The sequence below is a fragment of the Meriones unguiculatus genome (assembly GCF_030254825.1).
Source record: "Meriones unguiculatus strain TT.TT164.6M chromosome 13 unlocalized genomic scaffold, Bangor_MerUng_6.1 Chr13_unordered_Scaffold_33, whole genome shotgun sequence".
Classification (NCBI taxonomy): domain Eukaryota; kingdom Metazoa; phylum Chordata; class Mammalia; order Rodentia; family Muridae; genus Meriones; species Meriones unguiculatus.
The window spans coordinates 31,912-50,718 of NW_026843645.1; positions in this window are offsets into that span (position 1 = coordinate 31,912).

The window sequence follows — 18,807 nt, forward strand, 5'->3', positions numbered from 1 at the left end:
ACTTATCTCTGGAGTTCCCAAGGTGGTTGGTGATTGCCTTCCAGGTGATCTCTCTTTATAACTCTTAACAGTGTATTTCTCAGACAGAGCTGACTTGGATCTGTCTCTTCCTTAAAATCATTTGGAACAGATGCTTTGGGGCTAAAATATGAAACTTTTTACCAGAGTCATTTATGATGTGACCATCCTTTGTAATTTTTCATTCTCATCTGTTTGTATCTATGATTTCTCATCCTTCTTTCCCTTTGATGTTTAACATTATATGTATTTTGCATATAGTAAAATTGAACCCTTTTTTGTATAGAGTTCTGTGAATTTTTACAAATATGTGCAGTCTTAACCACTATACCTAGTGTACAAAATATTCCATCACTCTGTCCCTTGGTAGATGGTTCTTTCCAGTCCCTAGCCTGGCAACCACTGATGTGCTTTCTGCCTATAACTTTGCTTTTTGTAGAATGGCATATACATGAAATCATAATATGTAGCCTCATAATTCTGCCACAATCTGCTCTGCATAATCCAAAATGAATTAAATCATCCTTGTGACTCAATATTTTAGAGAATAGACACATTTCTATTGCTGCAGGTATGAATGATCAAACCAGTATGCTGGCCCACACGCCAAATGAAATGTAGGTATCCACAATTACAAATGTAATCATTAGGAACATCTATAAGTGCATTTTTTTGTAAATGTAAGTTTTCATTTCATTTGGGTAAATGTCAAGGAACAAGACTGCCAAATTGTAGGTAAAAGTATTTTTAACTCTAAAAGTAACTGTGAGATCATTTTTGCAAAGCAGCTAGAGTGATTTGCCTTTGTGCCCACAGTGTGTGACTGTTCCTCTTGATCTGCCTCTTTGTTCTGTTGTCAGGGTTTCTACTTTTTTATTTCTATTTTTTCACCTCTTTAAAAATTATTTTGGTGAAGTACACAAACTTCTGTGATATTTTTATACATAATACCATTATTACTTTGTCCTTATTCTTCCTGCTCTCATGTTGTTTTTTTCTGATGTTTTTTTCTTTTTTTTTTTAATTGTTGTGATGATGCGTGGGTTTTCTGAATGGCTTATTAATTCTCATCTTCCCTTCATCTATAAGGTATTTTTTTCTCTCCCTGATTATACATGTTGGCTTAAGTTTCTGGTTCTTTGTATATGGTTGCTCTTTCCTCTTCCCCTAGAATTAGCTTCTGGTCCTCCCTTCCTCTTTGTCATTTATACTAATCAGTTTTTAAGTCCTAGATATGGGGTATATTTCTGTCACTGCCTCTTCCCCAATATGACATGTCTCCTTTACATTTTGATGAGGCATATACCCTTGTAATTGTCTGTAAACTACTGACTTTAAGGTAGGGGACATTTCCAAGCTAGTTTTCAAGTGAGTGAATAGATGAATGGTTTTATGTTTCTACTTCTGCCATTTCTAAAATGGCACATAAAAAGAATTATATTACCTTCTACGTAGCCTCTTAAGTGTGGCATTTTCAAACAAGCATAATGCATTTTAGATGCAATCTTGCAGCAGCATACGGGAGAACAGATCCCTTTTTTGGGTGATGGCATGTGTGAGTAAACTAATTATCTTACCACTCTGCAGTTTTCATGGAGAGATGTGTGCCCATCTGTTTATTTCATTTTAAATAGACTTCTATTTAGATAATGTTTATTTAAGAATGTGTAGTTTCAGCTCACTTATTTCACTTAAGTTTTCAGTTATGCATGCTAAGAGACACAGAGGTAGTAGAGAAAATGTTAATTGAAAATGTGAGAGATAATAACATTTTACTTAAAAAATTAGTTATAATTTATGCATATGATTTTTTAACTCTCCAAAGAAAATATTGATACCACTGTTTGACAGTGGTTATGGAAAAATTTTCAAGTTTTTCTGTTTGTATTATATTCCACAATTTTTCTGCTGGCTGGTACTAATATACCCTCAAAGTGTTCCTTTTATGCTTATTGACTTTAAAGCCTTTTTTTTCTTTTTGATGGTTTTTCAAGTCAGGGTTTCTCTGTGTATCCCTGGAACTCACTCTGTAGAACAGGCCGGCCTCAAACTCAAATATATCTGCCTCATATGCTGGGATTAATGGCATGTGCTTGGCTTTAAAGACTATTTTTTTAATGAAGAGTAGAAAATAAAATTTTTAGCTAGCTTTGAGAAGATTAGAAAAGATAGAAGGACTGGAGAGTTGTCTCAGCAGTTAAGAGTCTACACTGTCCTTGTAGAGGACCCTACTGCAATCCCAGCACCCATGTCAGGCATCTCACAACTGCCTTGTAACTCCAGGTCCATGGGTTTCAGCACCCTCTTCTCGCCTTCTCAGGCATTGACTCAAGTGCACAAACTCACATTCAAGCATCCATATACACTGATTTCAGAAACAAAATTGGAAGGAAACCTTCAAGTTCCAGTTGGTTGTCCTCAACAAATGAATGCTCACAGAAGGACATATGAGCAAAGATAGTAATACAGCTAAGTAGCATGGTTATCAACTTAATGTGTTTGATGGATACATTGTAGGGTTAGAAGTTTGGTGAGTCTAAGCAGCATTACTTTTTTCATGCTTGTCTTACCTACACTTTCCACTGGGCTTTCTGACAGGCAGTAGAAACTCTGGAAACCTATCCAGGTTAGTATTCAAAAAGTGGAGTGGGGTGGGACAGAGAGCATTCATTAGGCAAAAAAAACAACAACTCTAAATTCAAACAGTCTTATTGAATGAATATTGAGATCATATATGGGGGAACTGAAGAGTAGTTCTGGCTTAAGGAAGCACATGTATCAACAGAATACTATATGCTAGTCCTTTAAGATTAGTAAGAATTTGAGACACTTTGTTGGAGAAAAATATTCCAGAAGATGGGAAATGACTAAGGCATTCTCAGGAAGAGAATGAACCCCCGTGCTCTTTGGCAGAGGCATTATGGCTCAGTGTTGCTGGGGACTGAAATAGAAACTGCCAGAAATAAGAGTGGACTTAGATCTGAGAGAGCCTTGATGGTAGTTGTAAACTCTATAGGTAACAAACATCAAACTCTTGTTATTTTTAATAGGAAAGTGAGAGGCCATCCATATTCAACAAGACCAGCTGATGATAGGGAAAGAGTAGCATGTGTGTGTAATGGCATTGTACGAGGAACTAGAAGAGTGTGGCCTAGGAGCAGATTGTGATAGAGAAGAAAAGGAAGAGCGTTCATGTGCTGATGACCTGTTATGCATCACAAAGTAGGGAAGAATTAAGGTTTGAAAAGGATGAACACAAGGCTGTAGACTTTTCTGAAATAGGATCTCTACTGTTTAGAATCTTATAGGAAAGAGAAGAGATAGACATGTAATAAATAATCTAGTATAAAATAGTAGTAATACACATGAAAAAACTGAAGTGCAGAGAAGAGGCAGTGACCATCTGTTGGAAGGCTGTGGTGATCAGGGCAGAATAGCTAACATTTAACAGTGCAGAATAGGAAACAGGTAAACACTGGGCTCTGACTCCCTGTCCTTTACCTCCTTCACACACTGCAATAGACAAGGTACTCATGAATTTGAACTCTGTGTGCTGGTGATACCTTTGCCTTGAAGAGAGAGAGGTAAAGACTGAAGGAGTTCAAGGCTAGACTTCCTCTACATAGTGTCACTGCCAGCTAGTCAGAATACTATTGTAAGACTCTGCCTCAAAAAAAAAGTAAAACCATGTATTTGTTGTTTCATCAATTTACATATACTTGGTGCTTGTCTGCACTCAGTTGGCAAGGTAAGAAGGCTGACTTATGTGCTTGATACAGAATGAAATTTCAGAAAACTGGAAGAACAGACTCAGTTGAGATTACTGGTGAAGGAATGGATTGTTTGAGTTCAGGCTGTGCAAGGAAGGAATAAGATCTATAAGGTGAAAGACTCAGGCCAAATGAGAGATTTGTGTATTGTTATTTTTAGTAAGGTTTAAGAAGAGGTGTGTGTGGGGGGGAGGTTTGAAGTGGATTTGCTAAAGTTGCCAAGAGTAGACGTCATGATGAAAGATGACTGAAGAGAAGCAAAGCTTCCTGGGATGGAATGTGTGTGTGAACTATGTATCTGGTGTGTACAAAAATACAAAATGTCCTTGGCAAATACATTACCTGAGCCCACATGGACAAGAGTAAACTTTTCTTTAATCTACTGCTAGAACTGTGCACACTAAAGAATTTGGATGATTAAATTGTAAGCTACAGGTTTTGGGTATTTCCTAGCCTGTTTTTAAAAAAGATTTTTTTCTTGCATTTATGAACTCACAGAGACTGTTACAGCATGCACAAAACCTGCAAAAGTTAGTGCTTGACAAAATTCAAGCCCAGAGAAGTAGATGTGGACATACCGTCCAACTCCTAACCAAGAAAATGTTTGCAATTTATGCCTCCTGGGAAGTGGGGAAAATCAATTTTCATCAGTAGAGTGACAGTCAGTTTATATCAGTCACACTCCAAGGCAGGTTTTATCCTCAAGAGTAGTTGGGTAACATGAAAAGTACTCTGTGGTATTTTGTTTTATTTTAAGAGATGCTCCGGCCATCGGGGGTTCAACAGGTTACTAATGAAGGGTGAAATGAATGGGGTGGGAACAAGAGACTCGAAGAATGGAGACCAAGACAGTTTGTCTGATCAAGGCCTCAATTATTTGAAATTTTTACACAGTTTTATAGGGAGAAGGATAGTTTATTACTGCAGACAATAGCAAAGCGGTTTATGGTGCGAGATACTGCACCTGCAAGATACCATAAGAATGTTTCCGTAAGATATCTCAAGGATGCTCCAAGCCTAACAAGCAGATGTTCTCACATAAATCTATCACCCATGACCTTAGGTCATAGTGAAGCTGTTGGTAACTTTCCACTAATTGGCTTTGGCTCCACTAAATGGCTTTAGCTTCACTAGTTGGCTTTGGCTCCTGGCAAAGAGAGAGAATATGAAGTTGGGTGGGTACAGGAAAGGACCTGGGATGAGTTTGGGGAGGGAAATATATAAGATCAAGTATGAAATTATTTTAAAATAATAAAATGATTTTTTTTAATTTAGTCTGTGGGATGTGTGCATGCACGTGCATTTCTGCCATGTCCTGTGTGTGAAGGAAGTCCTAGCACTTGATGGAGTTTGTTCTTTCCATCACATGGGTCCTAGAGATCGAATATATATGGTCAGTATTGTAGCCAGTGCTTTGGTAGTCCACATTTTTAATTGGACATCCAGCCCTTTTCACTGTGATACCTTTATCTTTTAAAATATTGCATGTATTTATAAGAATATATGTGTGTACGTCTATGTGGGCATACATCTACCCCTTGATATGTGTAGAGATCAAAAGACAGCCTACAGGGGTAGACTCTCTTCTTTTACAATGGGGGACCTAGTGGTTGAGTTCAGTCATTAGGCCTAGTAACAAGAACCTTTAACCACTCACTAGCTTGTTGGTATAATGTTATTTTGGAATGTATACACCTTACCCTTGTTCATTCAAATGCTGATTTCTCTCCCCCACTCTCTGTTTTCAGTCCGGACATTGCATTGTAATACTTATTCTAAGCATCACTTGTCTCAACTTTGTTTAAACATGCCAAAATAAAACAACCAGCCACAATGTTGAGCAATGGAAAGGAATGGAGAGGGAGGGAGGAACCAGTGGACAGGAAGGTGTGGGAGGCAGAGGAGGAGAGAAGGGCAGGGGACTAGCTGGGAGAGCAGAACTGGGGGAGCAGATCTGGGAGAGAGGTCTTGGACCGATGTGGAGAGATGGACCAGACCTAAGATATCATTTAAAGCAAGTATAATGTGGGAAATCTTAATGGTAGAAACTACATAGGCTTGGAGGTTTAGGATTGAGCAACTATTGCCCAGCATTATGATCTAGGTTAATTAAATAAATCCCAGTTTTGTGTGGTGGTTTAGGTATATAGCTGTTTAGGATCAACAACAGCATTACTGAAAGTATATCAATCGTAAATAATAATCACCACATAGAACACTAGCTCTGTTATTTTTCCCCCTTAGGGCCAGGTGTGGTGGTGCACACTTTGAATTCTAGCACTTGGAAGGCAGATGCAGGCAAGATCTCTGTGAGTTCAAGGCCATCCTGGTCCACATAGCCAGTTCTAGGCCAGCTAGGGCTACCTAATGAAACCCTATTGAAAACAAACAAACTCCACAAACTGAAACTGAAATAATTTTAAGTAACACACCAAATATTTTCCATTTCCATTATCCATTTTCATACCTACTTAGTTTTGATTGTTGTCTCTCCATCACAGCTTTCTGCTCCTGCCCCCATACCCTTCCATTCCCAGTAGTTCCCCTTTTACTTTTGTAGATTACATGTACTACTAAACTTGCTCTTCTATTAAGTTTCTTTTTATGTCTCTCATTGGCCCCTTTCTGGCTTCTATACTACCCCCACATAAGTGCATTATAGAAATCAAAAGATAGGGTCTGCATGTGAAAGAGAGCAAGTGCTGTTTGTCTTTTTGAGCAAGAATTACCCTATTTAATGTAATTTTTCATTTCCATTCATTTTGCTTGTTTAAATCAAATTCCACTGTGTATTTGTACCATATTTAAAAAAAAAAAGTCTGTTCATCCCTGGAGGGATATTTAGCATGATTCTTCTTAATGGCTTTTGTGAATGCAGCAGCAATAAGCATGCACTGCTGCAGATAGGCTCACCTGGACAATACAGGATCACCTAGACATGACTGGTAGAGCAAGACATGACAAGCTCAGCTGGAGACAGCCTCAATAGAGACTAACTCAGCTGGACATAACAGGGTAAGCTGGAGACAGGCTCAAATGGACATGACAGGCACAGCTGGACATGACAGTCTCAGTGGGACATGAGAAGGCCAGCTGGACATACCAGGCTCAGCTGCACCTGACAGGCTCCACTGGACAAGACAGGCTAAGTTGGACATGCAGGCTCAAATGTACATGACAGGCCTACCTAGAGACATGCTCAGCTTGAAAATGACTCAGCTGAAGACAGTCTCACCTGAACATGACAGGCTCAGAGGTACCTGACAAACTCAGCTGGAGACAGCCTCCATGGTGACAGACTCAGCTGGAGGTGACAGGCTCAGGTGGACATAGCAAGCACACTGCACATGAGAGTCTCAGCAGTAGTGAGTATCTACTGGACATGACAGGCTCTGCTGGATGTATAAAGGTCAGCTAGAGATATGACAGGCTCATCTGGAAATGGCAGTCTCAGGTGGACATGACAATCTCAGCTGGACATTTTATGCTCAGCAGGAGATAGGTTCATCTCTACAGGACAGGAGGAAAAGCTTGACATGAGAGTTCACCTGGAAAGTTCAGGCTCAGCTATTGATAGGTTCACGTGGACATGACAGACTCAGTGGGACATGAAAATCTCAGCTGGATATCATAGGCTTAGCAAGACACAGGATCAACTGGACATGCTTGCTCTGCTGGATGTGAAAGTCTCGGTTGGAAACAGGCTCAACTGGACATGACAAGGTCAGCTGGACATACCAGGCTCATCTGGACCTGATAGGCTCCAGTGGACAGGACAGGACAGGTTCAGTTGGACATGTCAGGCTCAACTGGATATGACTTTCTCAGCTGGAGACAGGCTAAGCTTGATACTGTCTAAGGTGGACATGACAAGCTAAGCTGGATACTGGCTCACCTGGACAAGAAAGGCTAAGCCTGTGGTATATATGCAAGATTAGAGTCTCACAACAGTGTGATGCAGCCATGATCATTCAGGCCTTTACAGCCATTGAAGCAGGACATTCTCCTCAAGCATGGTTGGATACCATAAAAAGCTAAAATGATACACTCAGGATGTGAGGCTAAGCACTGCACTCAGGGTCAGCCACTTTCGACCCAGAGAAGAGCATGTCTGATTGCATGCGGGTTGATGCCCCAGGTCCCGCCTCTGAGAAAAAGGTATCAGACGGGTCTGATGCTCTTTGGGTGGATGACACCTAAATGAACATCGGTACAAAGTCCCAATTTATTTCTAATATCAGAGATCAGACCTCTACTCTTGCCTGATGCGTCTAAAACAAAAAGGGTAAACTGTAGAGAGCTGCAGAATGCTATGCCTTAAAGATGGAGCTGGTTTCCGCCTTCCACCTTCCCAATGGTGAGTGCTCTCTGTCACGAACAACTCCACATTTGGCTAAGGCCAAGGATCTGGCTTGCTTCCATGTATGTGGACCTATCTGCATTGCCCATGTGGCACGCCTGGGTTGGCTACCCAGAGGCTATTTAAGCTGTGGGCTGGCTTTCCCCAGGGTCCGAGGATTGTTCAAGGTTCCTGAATAAACTGCATTGAAAAAAAAAAAGAAAATCTCAGCTGGAAATCATAGGCTTAGCAAGACACAGGATCAACTGGACACACTTGCTCTGCTGGATATGAAAGTCTCGGTTGGAAACAGGATCAACTGGACATGACAAGGTCAGCTGGACATACCAGGCTCATCTGGACCTGATAGGCTCCAGTGGACAGGACAGGTTCAGTTGGACATGTCAGGCTCAACTGGATATGACTTTCTCAGCTGGAGACAGGCTAAGCTTGATACTGTCTAAGGTGGACATGACAAGCTAAGCTGGATACTGGCTCACCTGGACAAGAAAGGCTAAGCTGGACATGTAAAGATCAACTGGACAAGACAGGCTCAACTGGACAGGACAGGTGAAACTGGACATGACAGGCTCTGCTGGAGACAGGCTCAGTTTGAGACTGGCTCAGCTGGAGACAAACTCAATTGGTAATGACAGGCTCTGCCGCAGATAGACTCACCTGGACATGACATGTTCAGCAGGACCTGACAAGCTCAGATGGAGACAGCCTCAATGATGACAGACTCAGCAGGACATGACAGGCTCATCTGCAGACAGGCTCAGATGAACATGACAGGCACAGCTGGATATGAGAGCCTCAGCAGTAGACAGGATTAATGGGACAGGCTCTGCTGGATGTGAAAAGCTTAGCTGGAGACATACTCAGCTAGATATAATAAGCTTTGTTGGATGTGAAAAGCCCAGATAGAGACCTGACAGGCTCAGCTGGACATGACAGGTTCAGCTCGAGACAGGCTCAGATGGATAAGACATGCACAGCTGAACATAAGAGTCTCAACAGTATACTGGAACAACTGGACCCACAGGCTCTGCTAGATGTAAAAAGTTCAGCTAGAAACATGAAAGGCTCAGCTGGACATGTAAGCCTCAACTGGACATGACAGGCTCAACTGGACATGACAGGCTCTGCTGGATTTAAAAGGCTTAGCTGGATACAGTCCTAGGTGTATATGACAGGCCCAGCTGGAGACAGGCTCAGCTGGACATGACAAGCTCAGGTGCATGCTGGCTTACCTGGACAAGAAAGGCTTTGTTTGACATGACAGGCTCAGCTGGACAAGACAGGCTCTCCTGTACATGACAGGCTCAGGAGGACATGACTAACTCAGCTGGAGACAGCCTTGATGTTGCCAGACTCAACTGGATATGGCAGGCTCAGCAAGAGACAGGCTCAGCTGGACATGACCCACTTAGTTGCACTTGACAGGCTCTCTTGGACATGATGGGTTCAGTAGGACATTGCAAGCTCAGATGTAGACAGGCTCAATAGAGAAAGCCTCAACAAGCAGTGACAGGCTAGGCTGTACATGACAAGCTCAGTTGAATAGGCCAGGCTCAGCTGGACACAGAGGCTCAGGTGGAAAAGACATTCTCTGTGTGGCACTCAGGTTCAGTTGTACAAGAAAAGAACAGTTGGACATGGCAGGCTCAGCTAGAGACAAGCTCAGCTGGACATGATCAGCTCAGCTGCACACTAGATTATTTGGACAAGAAAGGCTCAGGTGGACATGATTGGCTCAGATAGACAAGACAGGCTCAAATGGACATGGCAAGCTCAGATGGAAATAGTCTCTTCTGAACATGACACACTCAACTGAACATGACAGGCTCAGCGGGGAATGACAAACTCAGCTGAAGACAGCCTAAATTGAGACAGACTCAGCTGGATATGGCAGGCTCAGCTGGAGAAAGGCTCAGATGTGCATGACAGGTACAGTTTGACATAAGAGGCTCAGCAGTAGACAGGAAAAACTGGAAATGACAGGCTCTGATGGATGTGAAAAACTCAGCAAGAGACAGGCTTAGCAGGCTATGACAAGCTCAGCTAGACATGAGAAGCTCTTCTGGACATGTCTAAGCAGGAGATGACAAGTTCTGCTGGACTACTAGACTCACCTATATCTGACAGGCTCCACACTACACAGCATGAGCCAACTGAGCAAGAAGTGATTCAAGAGTAGATATGGGAGGATGTCTATGGTTACTTATATGATTAATAAGGGAGTTTCTAAGCACTAAATTCATGAAGTGTTATTAGATAGACTATGTCACATGTGTTAACATGTCCTAACAATTGCATCCCTTTAAAAGCACAAAGATCAGACACCCTGGGTGATTAATACTGCTTTTATGTACTTCAAGTTCCTTTACTTTAAGCCCCTCCCTCCAACTTTGTTTGGAAATACCTAATCTCAAGGAAAAAACAAACAAACAAAACAAAACAAAACAAAAAAAAAACAAAAACAAGCACAGTGAAGTGTAGGGAGATAAGATGTATTTCTTGGGGAGTAGCAGCCACGATGTCAGGCAGCTCTGCTCCTACAAAGCAGACTGTACATGTCAACCTTATATTTCCATGTCAACTTCTGTGATTGCTCAAGGTAGTGCATGAGATTATAAAGGCTCACTCTGTAGCATAATGTTGTCCTAATATATGTTAGCTCCGAGATTCAGAAGTCTATGTCTAAGACACAAAACAAGAACTGTAAGAAAATGTTAACAATGGACCAGAAAATGAGAGCCATGTGACAAAGTTTTATTCCAGAAGGCTCCATTTATGCTGAGCAGTACAACATATTCTCAAGCACCTGACCATCTATCTTTAATCAAGAGGTGTCAGAGTGATTGCTGTTGGCATCTTTCAATTTCCCATTATGTACATTTATGTCTTTTGCTCTCTTCCCTACTTCCACCAACTACTATGCTAATTAGCTTATCTGGACAACATACCACAACCCAGCTTTACCTGGGAAAAGGAATCTTCAATCAAGGAATTTCCCAGATCTCATTGGCTTGTATCTATCATTTGACTAATAATTGATGTGGGTGGGACCAGCCCACTGTGGATAGCACCATCCCTAGGAAGGCTGGCCTGCACTGTATAAGAAAGCTAAGTGAGCATGAGGTAGACAATGAGCCAGAAAGCAGCATTCATCTATGTATTCATCTAGGTATTTTTTCATCTAGGTATTATTTATTCATCTAGGTAATATTTTTGCTTCGGCATTCCTGTTTCAAGTTCCTGCCCTAACTTTCCTCTAGGATGGACTATGACCTAGAAGTTGAAGTAAAATAAGGCTTTTCCTTTCAAAGCTGTTTCTGGCTAGTTCTTTTTACAGCAACAGAATTAAACTAGAGTACTCTACATTTCTCCTTCTTATACCTGAAAAAGAAGGAAGACATTTAGAACATACCAAAGAGTTCTGTGTGAATCTTGATAATCGTTGTTCTTTGTTCTCATTTGTATGGTAATGTGGCAGCATAATTAGAGTTGAAAATTCAAACATTATGGGGGATATATCAGCGATGGCACAGAAAAGTTCAGTCTTTGCAGACGAAAATTCAACAATCTCGGGTCAAATTTCAACCTTTACACACACAAAAAAGCTTAACCCTCTCAGGTGAGATTTCAACTTTGCAAGAGAGACTTCAAACATCTCAAGCGACATTTCAGTCAACTCCCAGGAAAGTTCAAACATCACAGGAGATAATTCAGCCTACCCAGGAGAAATTTCAACCTTTGCTGGAAACACTTTAACAATCACAATGGAAACATTAACCATTGCAGGTGAAATTTGAGCCACCTGAAAGAAAAATTCAACTAACAAGGGAGCAATTTTAAACCTTGCAAGAAAAATGACAACCATCGTAGGTGAAACATCAACCTTTAAAGGCGAAATTTCAGTGATGGCTTAGGAAAGTGCATTCTTGACAGACAAAAATTCAACCTTCACAGGAGAAAGGTCAACCATTGCAGATGACATTCCAACCATCGTAAGAGAGACTTCAAACATCACAGTCGACATTTAGTCACCTCACAGGAAAGTTCAACCATCACAGGAGATAATTCAGCCTACCCAAGAGAAATTTCAAACTTTGTTGGAAAAACTTCAACCATCAAAATGGAAACATCAACCATTGCTGCTGAAATTTGAGCCACCTCAAAGTAAACTTCAACTATCAAGGGTGCAAATTTTATCTTTGCAAGAAAAACATCAACAATTCTGGATGAAATTTCAAACATTACATGGGAAATTTCATTGATGGCACAGGAAAGTTCAGTCTTTGCAGGTGAAAATTCAACAATCTCAGGCAAAAATTCAACCTTCAGAGGAAAAATTCAGCCATTGCTAGTGACATGTGAACCATCGCAACAGAGACTTCATACATCACAGTCAATATTTTAGTCAAATCAGAGGAAAATCCAAATATCCAGGTAATAAGTCAGCCAAGCCAGGTGAAATTTTAAACGTTGTAGAAAAACTACAACCATCACAATGGAAACTTCAACCATCACAGAGGAAGTTTCAACCACCTCAAAAGAACATTCAACTATCGAAGGTGCAATTTTAAACTTTGCAAGAAAAAGGTCAACCATCCCAGGTGAAACATCAACCATTGCATGAGAAATTTCAGCGATGGCTCAGGAAAGTTCATGCTTGGGAAGTGAAAATTCAACCATCACAGGCAAAACTTCAACCTTCACAGGAAATGGTCAACCACCACAGGTGACATTTCATCCATCGCAAGAGAGACTTCAAACTTCACAGGCAACATTTAGTCACCTCACAGGAATGTTCATCCATCACAGGAGATAATTCAGCCCATCCAGGTGAAATTTCAAACTTTGCTGGAATAACTTCAACCATCACAACAGAAACATCAGCAATGGCAAGTGAAATTTCAGCCACCTCAAAGTTCAGTCTTTGTAGGGAAAAATTCAATCATCTGAGATCAAATTTCATTGCAGGTAACATTTCAACCATCGCAAGAGAGACATCAAACATCACAGGTGACATTTCAGTCACCTTCCAGGAAAGTTTAAACATCACAGGAGATAATTCAGCCTGCGTAGGTGAAATTGGAAATTTGCTGGAAATACTGCAACCATCTCAATGGAAACTTCAACCATCGCAGGTGAAATTTCAGCCACCTCAAAGGAAACTTCAACTATCAAGTGTGTAAATTTTATCTTTACAAGAAAAGCATCAACAATCCTGGGTGAAAATTCAAACATTACAGTGGTTATTTCAGCGATGGTACAGGAAAGTTCAGTCTTTGCAGGTAAAAATTCAACAATCTCAGGTGAAACTTCAACCTTCACAGGAAAAACTCAACCACTGGTAGTGACAAGTGAACCATCACAAGAGAGATTTCAAACATCACAGGCAACATTTCAGTCACATCACAGGAAAATCCAAATATCACAGGTGATAAGCCAGGCAAGCCAGGTGAAATTTCAAATGTTGCAGGACAGGCATCAACCATCACAAAGGAAACTTCAACCATCACTTGTGAAGTTTCAGCCACCTCTTGGAAACTTTAACTATCAAGAGTTCAAATTTTATTTTAAGAAGAAAAATGTCAACAATACTAGGTGAAACTTCAACCATCACAATTGAATTTTCAGCCACCTCAAGGGAAACTTCAACTATCGAAGGTGCAATTTTAAACTTTGCAGGAAAAAAAGTCAACCATCCCAAGTGAAACATCAACCATTACAGACAAAATTTCAGCGATGGCTCAGGAAAGTTCATGCTTTGCAGGCAAAATTTCAACCATATCAGGCAAAACTTCACCTTTCACAGGTAAGAGGTCAACCACCGCAGGTGACATTTCAACCATCGCAAGAGAGACCTCAAACATCACAGGCGGCATTTCAGTCACCTCCCTAGAAAGTTCATCTATCACAGGCGATTATTCAGCCTACATAGGTGTACTTTCAAACTTGGAGGAAAAACTTCAACCATCAAAATAGAAACTTCTACCATGGCAGGTGAAAGTTCAGTCACCTAACGGTAACTTCAAATATCAAGGGTGCAAAATTTACCTTTACAGGAAATCTTTAACTATCCAAGGCGAAACTTCAGCCATTACAGGGAAAATTTCACTGATGGCACAAGAAAGTACAGTCTTTGCAGGCGAAATGGCACAAGAAAGTACAGTCTTTGCAGGCGAAAATTCAACAATCTGAGGTCAAAGTTGAATCTTTACACGAAAAAGGTCATCCATTGCAGGTGAAATTTCAACCATCCCAAGAGAGACTTCAAAGATCACAGGCAACATTTCAGTCACATCACAAGAAAATAGAAATATCACAGGTGATAAGACAGGCAAGCCACAATTGAATAATTTTGAGCTTCATAGAGAATTATGACAATACAATTGACTTGTGCCATCACAACGGTACTATTGGTATATCACAAACACATTGTGACATCACAATGCTACTATTGTGACATTGCAAGGGAATTATGACATCACAATTCTACCAGTAGGACATTACAATCTCATTGTGACACCACACTGGTTTTATTGTGACATCCCTGGAGAATTATAACATTACAATTGAATGGTTACATCACAATAGTAACTATGATATCATAATTGTATTATGATATTTCAGTGTACTATTCTCTATACACAATGGCATTCTGATATGAAAAAGGTAGTATTAGGACCACAATGGAGTGATTGTGACTTTTCAATTGACTTGTGACATGAAAATATTAGTATTGTGACATCACAATAGTACTTTGATATCACAGTGGTACTATCCCCTAGTCATAATGGAATTATGACATCACAATGGTGCTATTGGGATAACAGAAACACATTGTGACAACACAATGCTAAAATTGTGATATCAGAAGAGTATTATGTCATCACAACGGTACTAGTAGGACATCAGAATGTTATTGACATCACAATAGTTCGAATGTGACTTCACTAGAAAATTATGACTTTACAATTGAATTGCGATATCACAATGGTATGATTGTGACATCACAATTCTACTGTAAAATCAAAATGGTACTATTCTGTAGTCAGAATGGCATTATGACTTCAAATGGTACAATTAGGTTATCACAAAATATTGTGACATCACAATGCTACTATTGTGACATCGCAAGGTAATTAGGACATCACAAAGGTACTAGTAGAATTTCAGAATTGTATTGTGAAAATAGTACAAGTAGGGCATCACGATCTATTGTGAAAGCACAATTTTGTATTTGTGACAATACTAGAGCATTTTGACATTACCAATGACTTGAGACATCACAATGACATCACAATGCTACTATTGTAACATCTGAAGGGTGTTATGACATAACAATGGTACCCTTAATACTCTGGTGGTATTATGATATAACAATGGTACTAGTAGGACTTCACGTTCCTATTGTGACATCATAATGGTGTGATTGTGACAGCCCTAGAAAATTATGACATTACAATCTTATTGTGCAATCCCAATGGTACTATTGTGATATTAAAATTGTACTATGACATAACAATTATAATTTCTCTAGTCACAATGGTATTATGACATCACAATATTACTATTAGTATAAAACAAAGTCTTTGTGACATCACAATGTTACTATTGTGATATCACAGGAGTATTATGACACAACAATGCTACTAGTAGGCTATCACAATTGTATTGTGACATCACAATGGTTCGATATTGACAGCAATAGAGAATAATGATATTACAGTTGACTGGTGACACCACAATGGCAGTATTGTAACATCACAAGTGTACCATGACATCACAATGGTTTGACTGTGACTTTACTAGAAAATTATGACTTTACAATTGAATTGTGATATCACAATGGTATGATTATGACATCACAATGGTACTCTTCTATACTCAGAATTGCATTATGACTTCAAGTGGTAGAATTAGTTATGACATCCACAATGCTACTATTGTGACATCGCAATGTAATTATGACATCACAAAGGTACTAGTAGAATATCAGAATCGTATTGTGAACTCACCATTCGGCAGTTTTGAGCTTTGCAGAGAATTATGACTTTACAATTGACTTGACTTGTGACATCACAACGGTACAATTGGTATATCACAAACACATTGTGATATCACAATGCTACTATTGTGACATTGCAAGGTAATTATGACATCACAACTCTACCGGAAGGACATCACAATATGATTGTGACATCACACTGGTTTCATTGTGACATCCCTGGAGAATTATAACATTACAATTGAATGGTTACATCACAATAATAACCATGACATCATGATTGTATTATAATGTTACAATGTACGATTCTCTATTCACAATGGCATTCTGATAGGAGAAAGGTAGTATTGGGACCACAATGGAGTGATTGTGACATTCCTAGGGAATTATGACATTACAGTTGACTTGTGACATGAAAATGGTAGTATTGTGACATCACAAGGTTATTTTTAACAATGATACTAGTAGGACATCATATTCGTATTGTGACATCATAATTGTGTGATTGTGACATCCCTAGAGAATTATGACATTATAATCTTATTGTGACATTCCAATGGTACTATTGTGACTTAAAAATTGTACTACGACATAACAATTGTACTAGTCTCTAGTCATAATGATATTATGACATCACAATGGTACTATTAGTATAAAAGAATGTCGTAGTGACATCGCAATGTTACTATTGTGATATCGCAAGGGTATTATGGCATAACAATGCTACTAGTAGGACATCACATTTGTATTGTGACGTCACAATGGTTCGATTTTGACAATAATGGAGAATTATGACATTACAATTGAATGGTGACATCACCATGGTAGTATTGTGACATCACAAGTGTACTATGACATAACAATGGTACTATTCTCTAGTCATAATTCATTATTACATCACAGTGTTACAATGAGGATGTCACAAAGACATTGAATTGTGATATCACAATGATATGATTGTGACATCACAATTGTACTATGACCTCACAATGATACTATTCTGTAGTCAGAATGGCATTATGACTTCACAATGGTACAATTCAGACATCACAAAGACATTGTGACTTCACAAAGCTACTATTGTGACATCGCAAGGTTATTATGACATCACAATGGTACTATTAGGACATCACAATCGTATTGTGACATCACAATGGTTCGATTGTGACGATAGGGATTTATGACATCATAATTGACCTGTGATATCATACTATGACATCACAATGTTAACATTCGCTGGTCATAATGGCATTATAACAAGACAATGCTACTATTGCTACTATTGTGATATCCAATGGTGCTGGAAGGACTTCACAATCTCATTGTGACATCACACTGGTTTTACTGTGACATCGCTGGAGAATTATGACATTACAATTGAATGGTTACATCACAGTAGGACTGTTGTGACATCAAAATTGTATTATGATATCACAATGTACAACTGCCTAGTCATAATGGCATTATGATATCATGATGATACTATTAGGATGTTACAACACTATTGTGACATCACAATGCTATTATTGTGAAATCAGAAGGGAATTATGACATCACAATTGTTCCACCAGTATGTCACAATCATTGTGACATCACAATGGTACTAATGTGACATCAATAGAGAATATGAACAATAAAATTGTGACATTACAATGGAAGACTTGTGACATCACAATTGTACTATGACAACACAATGGTACTATTCTCTAGTCATAATAGCATTATAACATCACAGTGGTACTATTAGGATATCACAAAAACATTGTGACATCACAATGATACTATTCACATAATGGTACTAGTAGGACATCACAAACGTATTGTGACATCACAATTGTTTGATTCTTATATCACTCTAGAACTATGACATTATAATTGAATTGTGACATCACAATGGTACTATACTCTAGTCACAATGGCATTATGACATTTTTTCCCTTTTTTTAAATTTTTCATCAATTACACTTTATTCATTCTGCATCCCCCCATAAGACCCTCCCAATCCCACCCTCCCTCCTCCCTCTGCTTGCATGCCACTCCCCAAGTCCACTGATAGGGGAGGTTCTCCTCTCTTTTCTGATCTTAGTCTATCAGTTCACATCAAAAGTGGCTGCATTGTCCTCTACTATGGCCTGGTAAGGCTGCTCCCCCCCCCAGGGGGAGGTGATCAAAGAGCAGGCCAATCAGATTATGTCAGAGGCAGTCCTTCTTCACATTACTATGTAACCCAATTGGACTCTGAACTGCCCTGGGCTACATCTGTGCAGGGGTTCTGGGTTATCTCCATGAATAGTCCTTGGTTGGAGTATGAGTCTCTGGGAAGTTCCCTGTGTTCAAATTTTCTTGTTCTGTTGCTCTCCTTGTGGAGACCCTGTCCTCTCCAGCTCTTACTATTTCCCAGTTCTTACATATTAGGACATCACAAAGACAATGTGACTTCAGAAAGCTACTATTGTGAAATCGCTAAGCTATTATGACATATTATCACTAGGAGGATAACACAATCATATTCTGACATCACCATTTAGTGATTTTGACATTACTAGAGAATTATGATATAACAAATGACTTGTGACATCACAATGGTACACTTGTGGCACCAAGAGTGTACAATGACATCACAATGGTATTAGTAGGATATCACAAAGACTTTGCAA